General features: G+C 41.9%; 1 protein-coding gene across 8 annotated transcripts in view; it reads left to right on the plus strand.

Annotated features, from left to right (window-relative positions):
• The window catches only part of FNDC3B (fibronectin type III domain containing 3B), a 409427-nt gene that overhangs the window by 150975 nt on the left and 246404 nt on the right, over positions 1-12048 (plus strand). The gene's annotated exons all lie outside the window — the stretch shown is intronic.

Here is a 12048-nt window from a genome sequence, read left to right on the forward strand (position 1 = left end):
CAGGTGTAGGGTGACACTCCTTGGGTGTAGTTCTTTCAGTACAGCTCCTAGGGCATTTCATTTAATTTCTAGTTGTGTAAGACAATGCCTCCTCTCTATAGTTCACTTTGGAAAGAGGTGACTTAGGTAGAGTTCCGTGTGGGAAGCTCAATCCAGATCTGTAGTTTGCCTGTAAACTCTACCGTGTGGGAGGACACTGTTTGTGACAGCTCTTCTTGGCAGTGATTGGGATTGTAGGGATTTGCCTGTAATGGCAAATTCAATACTAGGTTATTGGCTGGACTAGAATCTGACCAGAGGCCTTATTTTTAATTTCTGGACTTGTTCACCAGTATATAAATGAATGAAGGGAAATGCCCTTTAGTTTTAGTTTCCCATAATGAGCTGCATGGAAAAAGGGTGGTTTTTCTATTGCTTTGTTTAATAGCAGAGCATGCTGCTTTGTGGTTTTGCTACTTGGTTTTGTACCTATGAGAACAAAATTTAGGGAAAAAAAACCTTCTACTTTTGGAGAAATGAGTGTATTTTCAAAGATTCAAGCCTAATGAATTTTAATTGCAGTTAATCTGAAATGACTTAACCATTCTATTAATGATTTTTACCGATTGCATTTCTCTGACCATTATGTTCCTGAAATTGATCTTTGGTGTTCTAAAGCATTTAAAAACTGAATCTAGGCTTTGGTGATGAACCATACAAAGAAACTTCAGGTAAAAGAAGAAAGGAAATAAATACATTAAAATAGTATGAGATACAGAATCTTCTATGTACTTATAATTCTGTAATAAACAGATACTGTCAACAAATAAAACCTCAAGATCCACTGTCTTTAAAAAAAATCACTCTAGAAAAATTCGGTAAAAAGTCATTTCACCTACATAGAACGAACCCAGTATTTTCAGTTCAGTAAGAAAGCATTTGAGCTTCTGGTCATGGTCACATTGGAGCCCCATGAATTAATTGGCAGGTAGACTGTGTTCCTCTACAACTCGAGTGTGTGCAATATAATCTATAAAAAGCAAATTGCTGAGTAGATCAACATATATGAAATCCACTCTTTTGTGCCACCTGCTTTTATTGTTCTGTGTCTAAAGTCTGTGCATGCATGCATGCATGCATGCCTGTGTGTGTGTGTGTGTGTGTGTGTGCGCGCGCGCGCGCTGGCGCGCGTGCGTGCTCATCTAGTTAGCATCTCCCCCACTTTTTTTTTTTTTTAGTTCATGTCAGTAACTGGTATACTCTGCCGGGAACGTTGCAAGTATATCACTCTGTTCACAATTGGAGCATTGTATTTATTCATGATGATACTTGGAGATAAGTGACATTAACACCTCTTCCAGTGATTTCAGAAATGCCTTTGACTAAAGCAGAGTTTTGGAGCCATTTATCTTTGGCTTCCCCAGCCTTCCTATCCTTTGCTCTCTTCTGAACCCCCAGCTACTATGGTTATCTACTTGTGGGGCATGGTGGTACCTGGCCCAATTAATTGAAATGACACAGGATGTGAGAGACCAGGAGAGGGAACCAAGTGGTTGGGTAGGGCTTGGGAAGCCCTGGGGCAGCAGGATGAACTGCAGGAGCTGAAAGGAACCAGGAGCTGACAGGAACCTGGAGTCTAGACCCAGGGACTGTCACTGTTGTATAATAGACGGTCCCTGAGCGTCCCCCACAAATAAGCCTTCTGTCGAGTTCCAGTGTGAGTGAATGCTTCACTCCACGTGGGTAGAGCATATCAACACAGAATGTGGGAATGAGCACTATATTTGTAAATTCCAACACAAATTGTAACATTTTTATCCTTTCACTGCAATCTACATCCCTGTTGTTGCTAATACTTATTTAGTTCTCAGGCTAGGCTTTGTATTCTCTCATTTAATGGATATGATAGTATACATAAGGCTGAGGCTCATGCAGGTTAATTTAAATACACAAGATTCAAAAGAGGCAGAGTTGAGTTTTCACCCCTTGTATGTCTAATTGGAGAGCATGAGCTCCTTATTGCTTTGCTCTGTGGCTTTACATCAGGGAACCGCAGTAGTAGGACTCCGTTCCCTTTGGGCATGTGACAAGAGCAAGGTAGGTTTCTGTTCTAAAATAACAGGATTCTGGGTAGGATACCAGGATGAGTACTCAGATGGCCAGGATGAAGTACAGGTGGTTTGCAGAGCAAAAGCATGTGGTAGAGACTGGGTCTATGGAAGAAGACAGACGTCCTGCTAACGGAACTAAGAGCAGAGAGTGTGACACAGGAGTACTGATTTAGAATTCCTGAAATTGTTTCTGCCCAAAGTTAGGACTGGGCCCAGAGTTGGGTTGGGCTGAGCCAGGTGGGGCTTCCAGTTCCAGCTGCTGTAAGAGGAGGGGGTATTAGGGGAGAGGACCAGTAATGCGGGAGGCAGCTTCTCTTGGTTACCTTTTAAAGACCTAGTAGGAAAAGATCTGAAAAGGAATTTTATTGTAATGGGGGGCTTCTGAAAGAAGTGTTTGCATTTTGCTAGAGATTGAAATGAAGAGAATAAAGTTCTAGTTGTGGTCTTTCAACAGCAGCCGGCAGGTGGGGAGGTGGTTTTTTGGGGGTGTTTGAGAGGGTGTTGGTTGTGGCCTTTCTGGAAAGTTTGAAGTCATAACTATTGCTTATACCACGGTTGAAACTGGCAGCTTAGTAACTTTGCTATTTCAACACTACTATTTCAGCGGGTTAGGGATTGCTGTTGGGAGTGGAGGGGATTAGGGGTAGGGAGCGCGGTTGGTTGTGAGGCTTTCCTGGAAACTCTGAAATTACACCATATGACGTCAACCTTCTTTACTTGAGTTTGTTAGCCTACTGATTTTCTCTATAGGACATTTATGACATCACTAGAAAGACACCAGAAGCTCATTGTGATGCCACGAAAAGGCAGTTTGCCGAGTCAAAGCAAATCAATATAAAGAATATGGTTACTCGGGGGGAAAACAAGACTTTGTTTTCATGAGAATGTCCTTGGTGATAATGAAGGAAGAAAAACACAGGAAACGTACAATTTGCTGTGAAAGCAAATTCATTTCTAATGGAATATTTCTCAATATTTTCCATGGAGCATGAATCATAGGTCTTGAAGGGGCCACAAAAGGTCATAGTTTATTCTCACTTGGAGGCAGCAATGTACCTATGGCACCCTAGACAAAAGATTTTTCTTTCTTAGGCCAGATGAAAGTATAAAGAGCCAATTGTCAGGGGGAAAAGCAATCAATATGAAGTCTTGCCTTTGCTTAAATTCAGGAATTAATAGAGGGCAGCTGCGGGTCTCTCCTATTATTTTCATATCCATGTCTGGGCTGAGGTGCTGGCATCGCAGCCTTCCTTCCTGTCCACACATGCCATCTTTTTATCTGGGCCGTTTCTCTGTTCTCTGTAAAATCCTGCAGCCAAAACAAATACTCTACTTCCTTTAGGGCTCTGGGTCTGTCTCCTCCAGGAGCCCTCCTGGACCACTCCATTCCATTATGACCTCTGCATTCCTGGAGGAGCAGATAGAGGTGGCATTGCCTGGAACAGCCAGATGATCTGTGGGTACCTTTCTTTAGCTCTTGAATTAGACTGTGAACTCAGTCGTGACCCAGTGTCCTCACCCTACCTGCCAGCCGCACAGCCTCTTTTAAGGGACTTTTTAAAAATGCTTTTATTATTTGTATGTGAGAGAGAGAGAGAGCGAGCACATGAGTAGGGTAAGGGCAAAGAGAGGGGGAGACAGAAGATCTGAAGTAGGCTCTGCACTGAGAGCAGAACGCCAGACAAGGGGCTCGAACTCAAACTGTGAGATCATGACCTTAGCCGAAGCAGGATGCTCAACCGACTGAGTCACCCAGGCGCCCCAGCAGCCTCTTAGTAATTATTAACTAGATCCTTGACTGGCTCTGGCATCCCATTAGGTGTGATGATATTTTAAAATGTTATTATTGTGCTGGGAGCTTAAAAATGTTTAGTTCAATACTTTTTGTGGTCTCTAATGTCTCTGTAGAAGGATGTCCACTTTTCAAAAATGTTGGATCATTGAAGCTAATCAGTTTCCTTTAGAGAAACATGTTTAGAATCTCAAGTACTTTCATACAATATATTACAACTTCAGTTTTTATTTGTGTTTTAAGACTTATATACAAATCGGGAGCCTGAAGAAAACAGGTGGATGTCATGGTGATAGGAGAAAAGACAGATTAAAGTAAAATGCTTGGGAAGCACTATTAATTTAATAAAGAATACTATTTAGAGATAACCCAATTGTTAATGTTTTCTGCCCAAAATAACTTAGATGCCTTTTACACATGCGGTTTACTCCGCTCACTTGTGTCCAGGGAGTTGAGACTGTGAAACGACAGCAGAACGTGTGGTAGGAGGTGAACAGGAGACCCCTGCTCCGACATGGCTGTAACTTGGCTGCCATCAGAGTATGGAACGTTCCCTCCCCTACTTATTCTCTGCAAGCCTTCTTCAGTTCTGTGTCTCATTCTCCTCCTGCTCCACTGAGTGTGGGAACTGTCTCATTGATGAACACCACGCTCTGCTCGGGGGCTCCATGAATGACACCATTGAGAGCGGTTCCACATTTCTGAATCTCCTCGATTGTCTCCCACCCCCCTCCCATCCTTGTATGATTCAGCACCCGGACCGCCACAGGGACTTTAATGTTACTTTTTTTTTTTTTTTTAATTCCCTCATTTGGTGCCTTAAGTGCATTTATTAGACTTGTTTGGCACATTAAAACACTGACCTGTCATTCTTGTTAGGAATTTTATGACAGGTCCAAGGGAACTCTCGCTGTCTCTTGCTTTGTGTATCGAGAAACGACATGAGTGGTGTCAGCTGGGGTTTACAAGTTGAGGCAGACTATAATTTCACAAGCAAAGCGTCTATATGGTCTACTCCTTTAAAGCAGACTCTGCATATAAATGAGAAATTCTTGTTTTACTGGCTTAGAACCAAGGGAGAAGACCTGTGACAAGTGAAGTCGGTCTTCTGAGGTTGATTGAACCCTTGCCTTGGCTTACATCTGCAAACAAGTTTTTCATCAAAAATATTTGCGTGGTTTGAGAGTGAAATTAATTTTATGTGAGTGCCTTACTTTCTTCTGAATCTTTGCAAACTTTCATTACATTGAACACGTAATTGTTATTGGACTGTGTTTATTTGTAGAATGTATTCTATATAAGTGGAAATTTTTTTTTTCTTATTATAAGACTAGGATTTTGAGAGCCACTTTTCTGTGTGAGAAACTGCCTTAAAAACGCATTTCTTTCTCAATAGGGGCATGGGGAACGTGGGGCGGGGGGCGGTTTGTGAGTGATCGCTTATCTGAAATGTTACGTGAAGAGTTAGGCCTCACTTGAAAATCTTTTAGAATTGCCCAGACTAGCCCCAGTGTCCTGTGTGTCTTTCTGATTGATCCCAAACTGTATTCGGTGAGGGAGGGTTCACAGTCCTTCAGTGAGGTTCTAAGCTGGGAAGGTCTGAGTTTCCAGGAAAACTTGGATTTGCTCCATCAGCTTGCCAGTCCATCGTATAGCTCTTAGATGTCAGCTTCCAGACAAAGCGGTTTTGCCTGTGTGTGTGTGTGTGTGTGTGTGTGTGTGTGTGTGTGTGTGTGTGTGATATTGGTCAAAAATAACTGTTAGCATTTTGGAGTATACCCGATCTCTGAAATGTTTGGGAGCTTTACTTTGAACGTAATGATTTGGCTTTGCTGTCATACATAGACGTGCACAGACATATGTTGTGAACGGGCATTCCATAAGGGGACCTGCTAAGCCTCCTTCAGACCATAGCTTGCTGCTGAGCAACTGGAAGTTGACCAGTGGGGTTGTCTCTGCAAGGGCTGGCAAGTATTGATGGGCCTAGAGGAGAAAGTCCAGGTCATGGAAGGGGTAGGAGGAAGGTCTGTGATCGTCCATGCAGCTGTCATCATGCCGGGATTGAGTAATGTCATGAGACTCGGTTGCATCAGTGCCAAACTGTGTCGCTTCCCAAGAGGTGTAAAGTCCGTCTCCACGGAGGTACCCAGTGTATCTGCTTCTTTCTGTCCTTCTTCTGCCCTTGCCAGTTATCTCGATTGTTTACATCTGTTCTTACATTTACACAGTTAAGACAAAAACTTCACCTAACGTTCCATCGTCGGACTTTCTTTGGCCTTTTTTTCTCCAAGGAAAGTTTTGTGATTTGATTAGTTAGCAGTTATAAGGAGGATGTTCTAAGAGGAAAGGCTATGTAGTGTGATCCCTGGTTGTTTGCTAGCGAATGCTTAATCCCTTAGCCTCAGTTTTTCTCTCTGAAAGTGGGGATGATACTAATACCTATCCAATACAGTTGTGAGATAATCCGTTGTAAGGGCCTTCATCACCACCACCACCACCACCACCACCATTATCTAGCAATATACACAGGTTTGCTGATCTTTTTTTGTTCTAAGGAGATGTGATAAATTGTGTGCAGGGACTTGATTAGCTGACTCCTGGAAATCAGTGGAAGGTCTAGCCTTCATTTTACTGCCTACTTACTCTAGCCTTGCTTTCGTGGGGTTGATGGTGATGGCAACAGATCAGACGTTTCTGACAAACGTTTATGGGAATGTATGTATTGTTCAGACGTAGGTTGTGGAGAAGACTGTTCCACTCATTTAAAGTAAGCTCTGCTGTAGCTCAAGCCTCAGCTGTTGCTTTTCTTGGGGGTAATAAATAGTTAACTCTCAGAGCATGCCTGAGCAGCCATATTCAGACAGGCCTGTAAAGCAGTTCCTCTGGGTATGCCTTGCCTTTTACGTTTCAATTAAATCCCAGGCTACTTTCAAATAAAATAAAATGTATTTATCTAAGTAGACACCACACCCAACGTGGGTCTGGCACCCCTGACCCTGAGATCAAGAGTTATGTTGCTGTACCACTGAGCCAGGCAGGCATCCCAAATTTCATGCTACTTTTAATCTTTATTTCGTGTGTCCTCCTTTTAGGCAGTACCGAAGGGCTGTAAGGCATATGGGTAGATCTTTATGGGCTTTGGAGTGAGATTACCTGGCTTAGAAATTCCTTGCATCTTGTAGATCGTAAAATCAGTTACTTCTCTATTCCTCTGTTTTCCTATCTGTGGAATAGGAATGACAGTATCCATCTTGAAGGGTTACCCTGAGGATCAAATGACATACTGTATAGAAAGCACTTAGCTTCTGGGTCATTGTAAGGTTCCAGTAAATAAGAACCATGTTAGGCCCCCAGTTTCCATTATGGCCAGACATTGAATAACTCTTCATTTTTGTTACCTGCCATTTTAAAGTATTCCAGGAAAACCCATGTGAACTTGTGTGATTGGCTAGGATTCTTTCTTTCTTTCTTTCTTTCTTTCTTTCTTTCTTTCTTTCTTTCTTTCTTTCCTTCCTTCCTTCCTTCCTTCCTTCCTTCCTTCCTTCCTTCCTTCCTTCTTTCTTTCTTTCTTTCTTTCTTTCTTTCTTTCTTTCTTTCTTTCTTTCTTTCTTTCTATTTTTTTATTAAAATTTTTTTAATGTTTATTTTCGGGGGGGGGGGGTACACAGCACACAAGCAGGGGAAAGGCAGAGAAAGAGGGAGACACAGAATCCGAAGCAGGCTGCAGGCTCTGAACTGTCAGCACAGAGCCCGATGTGGGGCTTGAACCCAGGAGCCGTGAGATCATGGCCTGAGTTGAAGTCGGACGCTTAACTGACTGGGCCACCCAGGCGCCCCTGGTTAGGATTTTTTAGATGTCTTCACATTCTTGTCATCATGCTCCAAAATAACACATTCAAAAATTTTACGATGGGAATTTAGCTTGTGTGCCCTTTTGCCTTTCAGACTTGTTAAACAATGGTTAAAATGCCATTTCTGAAGGTACCACTGCTTGGAGTTGCTTAAATGTCGCAGTTCTTTGGATGTCCGATAATTCAGAAGAGCAAATGGTGTCCCATTACCTCACTTGTCTGCCACATTTTATTTCACAGCTTGTAGTCTTTTGGGTCTTGCTTTTTTCTTTCTGTAGTTTTTACTCTTACAACTTGAAACGGAAACTGTCATGTCGGAAGTGTCTTCAAAAGAAACTGTAAAGGGTTCTTCAAAGGGTAGGGTTCTCAAGACCAGGGATCAGATCTGGTGATCTGTGTATCCCAGTGCCTTTCCAGCACCTGCTAGGCATTCAGAATAAAGAATGTCATTTACTAATAAACTGCTAAAAATCCATGTCAAAGTGATGGGAAAATTCTGAGTTAAGTCACAGAGATTCTTTTTCCTTTTTGTTTGTTATTGTACTTAATTATATGTGCTCTTAGTTTTTCAAATTAAGATAATGAATGAAGGGAAGAGTGCTTTTCAGAAACACCCAGCCCTTCTGACAAAGTCCATTAGGTATATGGGTTAGGTCCACTTATCTGTAAAAAGGGTGAAGGAATGATTATTCATTCTTCTGGTAATTTGTTTCCTTTTGTGGGGAGGAGGCTGGGAACATCTCGGAAAATATTTTTAAGGCTCTTTAATAGTAAAAGACCAACTTTATTTTTTGTGTTATTAGCAAATATTTTCATGTAGATTACTCATTAATGTTTTATAAATGTCTTCGTGTGGTTAAAAATTACCGCATTTATCTGCAGGAGTCAACTCTCAAACTCTGTGTCACACCCAGGAATAGATAGAGTACACTTTTAGTTGCAAATGAGTCGGGTCACTGCATTAAATGGAGTAATTTTTCTCTTTGCCTACCGCCATTGTGATCTAAGAGGAGAGGGAGGGAAGTGGGGAGATGGGCAGCAGGGAACAGCAGGCAGGAAGGAGGCCAGGAGAGCCTGGTGTGGGCAGGGGGGCTGGTGGTGGCAAGTGAAGTGGGAACAGCAATCAGGTGCTTAGGGAGGTGGTCATGACTTGCTGACCAGTGCGAGCCCAGTGAAGGGATGGAATGAGTGGTGGGTACTAGATGAATTGGACATGTCTCTAAGATAGATGGAATCTGCTCTTTGAGAAAAACTTTTTTCCTTTAATGAATATTTTGTACTCCTTCCATCCCAATTGGACAAGCAACAGGATGAACAAAACAGGATGAGAAGGCAAAGTTAAAAAAAAAAAGTAAATAACTTTTTTCTGCTTGTCAACTTGGCCGTCGCTTCTCTGAGGACACTTTTCAGTGACTCGGAAGGTATGTTGCGCACTGTTTTTTGAGGATGTGAAGACTGCTGGGTAAAAGGTGGGGGGGAGGATGTTTTAATGCTTCTTTCTGAGCCCATCCAAATGTGGAGAAAGCTGGCCTCAGAATTGCCCAGATCAGTGACTTTCCTTTATGATGTTTGGTTTGGGGTTCTTTGAATATACCCACATTTCTTATGTGGTTCAATGTAACCTCCTCTCCCCTCCCTGACCCTCCTTTTGCAACTTGGAGAGAAAAGTTTTTTTTTCAAGTCTTTCTGTGTCTTGAGTTAAAGTGGAAGCATTTCATGATTTAACTGTGGCACCTTTATGGAAACTTTATATGTTGCATTGTAGAGCCAGAATTAACACTAGTTTTGTGGTAACTTTCTGGCTATAGGAGTTTCCACATTTTGACTTAATTTGAAGAGCTTCCCATCATTACTGAATTGTAATTTCTATTCTAAACTGACAAGAAATGGAGGTACAGCATCAAGGGAAAAAAAGTCTTTAGGAATAGGAGTAGAAACTTAATATCAAAATATAAGCATTATTCTTAGTGTATTTAAAAAAAATTTTTTAATGTTTATATTTGAGAGACAGAGAGAGAGAGAGAGAGAGCGTGCGTACGTGCACGAGCTGGGGGAGGTGAGGTGCAGAGAGAGAGGGAGAAGCAGAATCCAAAACAGGCTCCAGGCCCGAGCTGTCAGCACAGAGCCGGATGTGGGGTTCGAACTCACGGACCATGAGATCATGACCTGAGTCGAAGTTGGATGCTAACCGACTGAGCCAACCAACAGGCGCCCCTATTAGTGTATTTTTGAGTGAAAATGCTATTCTGTGAGAGGACTGGCCACGTGAATTTTATGTCTTGTTTTGCAGTTCTCATTAAAGTGAATATATACACGCACCTCATGTAAATGTCCTGTTAAACTCTGGTTTGCTTGTCCTTTTCTTGACGTGCCCAGTCTTTAACAGGTTCCAGGGTTGGATTATTTTGGTTCTTGAGGATTGGATCTTGCAACATCGGTTCAATGGGTCTCATGCTACATCCAGCAGCGTTGATTTTCTGTGCCTACTGTACCAACAGAGAAGCAGTGAGGTCTTTGCAAGTAGTGTAATCAATCTCTATACTTAAGTTGTCTTGGAGTATAAGCATGAAATAGTTATAAAATATTAATAAAGTATAGAATACAGCCGAAGCACGGTATGTTATCCCATAAATTAGAAATTAAGATCTGAGTTAACTTGGTTAATTTATTCCTTTTTTTTTTTCCCTTAAAGTTTATTTATTTTGAGAGAGAGAGAGAGAGAGAGAGAGAGAGAGAGAGAGAGAGAGAGTGAACAGGGGTGGGGGCAGAGAGAGGGAGAGAGAGAATCCCAAGCAGGCTCTGCAAAGTCAGCACAGAGCCCCATGCAGGGCTCAAACTCACGAAGCCGTGAGATCACGACCTGAGCCAAAAGCAAGAGTCTGACGCTTAACCCAGGCACTCTTAGTTAATGATCAAGACAGTTTTTATTCTGTGAGTCAAGTATTCACATTTTAAGTGCCCTAGTTCTTGCATCATGTGCTTAAAATAAATAACATCTCTGACATCTCAGAATTTTATTATTGTTTTTAATATTTATTTCTTTATTTCCCCCCAGAATTTTAAAGCTGGTTGTATTAATGTGGTGATTTGTAAATTTTGCTCATCATAGGACCCAGGGAACTTAAAAAAACAATGTAACAAAATAAATGCGGTCGATCTTTGGGTTAATTTTAGGAAATTGTCAGATTGTAGATGGGTAAGGCCTGGGCATTAGTCGTTTTGAAAAGTTTCACAGTTGATGCTAATCGCAGTGGAGATTGAGAATCGCTGCTTAACCGAATCCTCAGGCTAGCTTAAACTCCTAGGCCATGTTTCCCCTAGAACATTACACTGCACATACTGCGACCCTTGTCTGTCCATTTCATTCAGGTTAGTGTTCTTGAGGAAGTTTTGCAGTTTTTCAAAGTGCTTAAAGATCTTTTATTTTGTATTCGGATACTTACTAAGGAAACTACACGGAGGTTGTGTTTATTAATCCTGTTAACTAAAATTGGCCTCAAACAAGGGCCATCAAAGAGAAATTTGATCTCCGCAGGGTACAGATTTGTTTTCTCTCTCTTTAGATGTAAACACAATATTTGTTCACCTGTTGTACACTAAAATTCAGAATTGCTCAGAACAGCTAAGATTGCTTAGGGTGGATGAGGTTGGAAAAAGTGAGAAAAGAACCATCTGACCACTTGGTGCTTGCAGAAGCTGCTTTTACCGTTTCTGCTTGACTTTATGAAAGAATTGGGGAAGCACTGTTGCTTCCCTCTTTGTGTCCTTCGTTCTAGATTGTACCTACTACCTCGAATGGGGGAAGTGTCCAGGAAGGAAACACCTTGGTATTTGACTCCGGTCGTCCCACAGCGTCCGTGAATCCAAGGGATTGTATCTGGTGTCAGGTGCAGGTCATTACCAATAACTTTAACAGGGAGGGTTGTTAAAACACACATTGCTGGTACCAGCCCCAGGGGTTCGGGTTCGGGTTGGGGGTAGGGTGTGCTGATGATTTGCATTTCTGAGGAGTTCCCAGGTGATCCTGATGTTTTCGGTTCTGGGACCGGGCTTTGAGAACAACTGAGGTGAGGTAGGTGAAGGGCACTTGTAAGGAAAACTGTAAGGGTAGCGCACTTGAAAGAGAGAACTCTTGGGATTCAGTTTGGTCAAAAAATGGACAAAAGGGGCAAAAAAAAATCCACGTGAATGCAGAAAAATGAGAAAGAATCGGCTTAAACTCTTCAATCATAAGCTCAAAGGTAAAATTTTTTTCTTGGTCTGAAATTTTTTCCCCTTTGTCTCCTGGAATTTTAAAGACCTGACATTTGGATCA

Source organism: Neofelis nebulosa, chromosome 5, assembly GCF_028018385.1.
Source record: "Neofelis nebulosa isolate mNeoNeb1 chromosome 5, mNeoNeb1.pri, whole genome shotgun sequence".
Taxonomy (NCBI): Eukaryota; Metazoa; Chordata; class Mammalia; order Carnivora; family Felidae; genus Neofelis; species Neofelis nebulosa.